The sequence below is a fragment of the Nomascus leucogenys genome, chromosome 22a (genome assembly GCF_006542625.1).
Source record: "Nomascus leucogenys isolate Asia chromosome 22a, Asia_NLE_v1, whole genome shotgun sequence".
Taxonomy (NCBI): Eukaryota; Metazoa; Chordata; class Mammalia; order Primates; family Hylobatidae; genus Nomascus; species Nomascus leucogenys.
This window is the reverse complement of record NC_044402.1, coordinates 50,185,991-50,190,294: the sequence shown is the minus strand read 5'-3', so window position 1 is coordinate 50,190,294 and position 4,304 is coordinate 50,185,991. Positions and strand designations below refer to the sequence as shown.

Here is a 4,304-nt window from a genome sequence, read left to right as displayed (position 1 = left end):
CATGGTGTTTGTCCAGTGACAGAAAAAGGCAGCGAGGCATTGTCAAAGCCATAACAATTTTAGACTAAACAAGTCAGATCTTCCTGTGGGACAAATGTCTTTAGTGTTTTTTCTTCCAGAAGAAAGGGGACCTTGTATAGATAAGAACTTGTGCTCTAGTGATAACAAGAAAGATATAGACCTTTGGATATATCCTGTCTACTATATGTTCACTTCACCTCCTCTTCTATGAAATTTTCCTAAAAAATTAACTCAATACAGGCTCTGGGTGCTTGACTTCCTAGGCTATTGGTTCTCAAAGCTGACTGATTACTGGAATCATCTGGGAAACTTTAAAATCATGTACATTACTGGCTGCTTCTGCTAGAAGGTGCCCTAGGGTTTTCTTCAAAGCTCCTGTGAGGGTTGACAGTCACACAAAAATATTGGCAAAACTCACAGGGACTACTCTTCGTGTCTTATGTGACAAAGTTGGAGGACTTCTCTAGGCCTAAAGAGGTTTCACAAGGATCTGGATTTTTTTTTTTGAGATGGAGTTTCACTCTTGTCCCCCAGGCTGGAGTGCAATGGCAAGATCTTGGCTCACTGCAACCTCTGCCTCCTGGGTTCAAGCAATTCTCCTGCCTCAAATTCTCCTGCCTCAGCCTCCCTAGTAGCTGGGATTACAGGCACACGCCACAACACCTGGCTAATTTTTGTATTTTTAGTAGAGGTGGTGTTTCACCATGTTGGCTAGGCTGGTCTCCAACTCCTGACCTCATAATCCACCTGCCTCAGCCTCCCAAAGTGCTGGGATTACAGGCGTGAACCACCGTGCCCAGCAGATCGATCGATCTATCTATCTACCTATCTATCTATCTATTTTTTTTTTATAAAAGACATTATAAAGACTTAATGTTCCAGCTCACATATTGTTTCTTTTCCACTTTCCTTATTCTGGAGAGAATTTTATCCAAATGAGGCTTTATAATACATTGCAGATTTTCCCTTCCTTTACTCTTTCCGTTTCTTTCTATGGGGCCTCCTTAACTAGAGCTGAAGCATCCATTAACTGGGTCCAGGCCAGGGGTTGCTAGAACAGTGACTGTGAAACACTGTTGTTGCTCTTCATTTATAGCCAGGCTTTGAGATAAATTTTTTCCTCTTCTGTCTTATCTACCCAACATTAGCCTATATTTTGAGATTGGCACTCATGTCACTCATTTTGTCATACTTCATGTCTCAGCAAGTATTATTAATTTATTGCACTTCTATCTTTCCCGCTTACCTGGATCTAAATCCCCTGAGGTAACACATTGCTAATATTCTTTATGTCCTTCTGCACTGTCTTCTTCTTTTTGTCCTTCTGCATTGCCTTCTTTTTTTTTTTTTTTTTGAGATGGAGTTTTGCTCTGTCGTCCAGGCTGGGGAGCAGTGGCATGTTCTTGGCTCGCTGCAACATCTGTCTCCCGGGTTCAAGTGATTCTCATGCCTCAGCCTCCCAAGTAGCTGGGACTACTGGCATGTGCCAACGCACCTCACTAATTTTTGTATTTTTAGTAGAGGTGGGGTTTCGCCATGTTGGCCAGGCCAGTCTCCAACTCCTGACCTCTGGAGATCTGCCGGCCTTGGCCTCCCAAAGTGCTGGGATTACAGGCATGAGCCACTGTGCCCAGCCTGCACTCCTTTGTCTTTTTTGATACTTTGTAGACAACATGGAAGTTGAAAGAAAATAATATTGAAAAGAAGTAAATATCTCAACTTGGGATTCTCCTCGATGAGTTGAAGCTGATGCTCTGTAGTATGTTGGTGAGCAGAGCTTGGAGTGGCCTGACTGGAGTGAGAAAATTGGAGGAGGAAGCTCTTAGTAAACAAAACTGTTTTTTGGTCTAGCATTCCATTACTTTTCATGGCATAGCTGCAAAAAGGGACTGGTCTAGGATTTTCTGAAATAGTGAAGATGAATACAGTAAACTGTCCTACCAACCACTAGATATCCAGAAATTGGGACAATCATCAGTTTTAGAGGATTTACTGAAATGTAGGGTCAACTGGGGTATATAGCTTGGTGGTAGAGCACCGGTTAACTAAGCATGCAGATGAGTCCAGGTTTATTCCTTCAATACTGCTTTTCTCTTACTTCTTCAAAGCTGTACTTAAATAACACACCCCTGTTGCATCAGCATAAGACAAGAAGAATTGAGAGAGAAATATCCCCCTCACTCAGGATCTCCCGAAAGGAGAGGAACAATCATGTCACCACCACATTAGTAAGCTCTCATTCTTTTCATTCCATTACACAGTTTCCTGAGGAACAACCATGAAAAAGAACGATCAAGGAAAAGAAAAAGAGGCCCTTAAGCAATCTTTGTTAACAAATCTTTTTGTGGTTGTTCCTGTGTGAAGCCTGAGGAGCCGAAACTCACCCACTGATTTTTCTCTCCCCTCACTTCTCTTCCATGCACACAGATGGCAGTAGTTTCAATCAGTTACCAAATGTGGCAGGTTATTGATCCCAACTTCTGAGTGAGGGATCAAGGGAAAGACATCTCTCAAATAATGCAGCGCTTTTGAAACTCAATAGCTGAGATAATTACTAGTGTCAGTGAAGGTAGAGGTGTAGCTGACATAACTCAGTTGGGAGAGCCTCCGATTAAAGGTCTAAAACTCCCATATCCCTCCTCAGAGTTTGAAATCAATGATTTGTTTCAGCAGCATGTTGCCTGATCACAAACATCCTCCTGCACTCACTTTTCAAGGAAATCTTCTAGAGGGCTAAGGCGAGGAGAATCAAAATTGGGTGCCTTAAATGTTCCTTGCCTTTGCCAGTGAACACTTATTTTTCAGTGTTTTGAGTCTTTAAAAGGAAAACTTGCTTGATATAACTTTCGTCAATGTTACACAACAGCTCTTGGATAAAGAAGCAGCCCAAAGCTTTGATGTGAATATGTACATCCTTGGCCTTATATGCTAAGCTGAAAGCTTCCCGTGAACAAAGGGCTGTGCTCGTTCCCAGACAATTCCATTCTATTTGCTTTGCCATATCCAGGACCTGCTCGCATTTTCCAGTCCCCTGGTGGCACTGCTTGAAGGTTTCCGGGCCTCTTTGACCTTTTCTTTCAAATATGTACATATATAGCAGAATTCCTCCTTGTGTCCGTGGGTTCTCAAAAGGAAGGCAGTTGGAAATTCTCTCCGCTGCCCTGCGTCTGACCTTGCCCTCTTTATTCCCTAAGTCTGGGTGGGAGGGAATATGTCACTCCATTTAAAGTTGATGGAGTTTTGAAGTCGCTGTTTTAAAATCCCTTTGTGGATATAATAATCGTCAAGCGAGAAATAGAGATGGGGTGTGGAATCAGAGCAGGACAATCTCAGAACCTGGGACTTACGAAAAGAGCTGGAAAATGGATGTTGGCAGAGCCTCCGACCCAGCATGATGTGAAGTTCAAGGAAAGCCCGCGGCTGCCTCTGGACTGAAAAAGCACTTTTTTCTGAGTCATTATCGCTGCTATATATGTTGGAGACTTGAGACTGTCTCAGGACTTCCCTGGTGGAGGCAAGAAACTCTCACCAAGTCGCTGGCGAGTGGACCTCGGAGCAAGTTATCAGGAATGGGAAGGTCCTAGAATAAAAAACGGTGCTATTCAGACTAAAATCTGTTACTCGTCTAATGAAGCCACTACACAGTATCCAGTCTTGTAACTTCAGAGATAATGAAATGTAATCCAGTGGACTTTCTCTAGCTAACTCTTACGTTAAAAAACTATAACAAAACAAAACCAACAAGAAAAATAGCAACAACATTTTATAAACGAACCCAGGCAGTTTGATGGTCAAGGGGGTGTAGCTCAGTGGTAGAGTGCGTGCTTCGCATGTACGAGGTCCCTGGTTCAACCCCTGGCACCTCCATTTTTTCCTTCAGCCAATCCGTCCTCTTTCATTATGGACCTCCATTGACTTCGAAGAAGCAGATCTCAGGTCTGTTTGGGTGAGTGACTGGAAGAACTTGGATAACCCAAACCGTGTCTCTTGAGGAATGCGGAGCTTGCCAATGTGAACTTTGAAAACTCATTTGCGGCCTGGCGCGGTGGCTCACTCCTGTAATCCCAGCACTTTGGGAAGCCGAGGCGGGTGGATCACGAGGTCAGGAGATCGAGATCATCCTGGCTAACACGGTGAAACCCCGTCTCTACTAAAAATAAAAAAAAATTAGCCAGGAGCGGTGGCGGGCGCCTGTAGTCCCAGCTACTCGGGAGGCTGAGGCAGGAGAATGGCGTGAACCCGGGATGCAGAGCTTGCAGTGAGCCGAGATCACGCCACTGCAC

The 4,304-nt window shown here is 43.9% G+C and overlaps 1 non-coding gene across 1 annotated transcript; it reads left to right on the top strand.

Annotated features, from left to right (window-relative positions):
• Window positions 1-3,816: 3,816 nt before the first annotated feature.
• On the top strand, window positions 3,817-3,888 carry TRNAA-CGC. The gene has a single exon. It is a non-coding gene; the product is annotated as a tRNA-Ala (tRNA).
• Window positions 3,889-4,304: the final 416 nt, after the last annotated feature.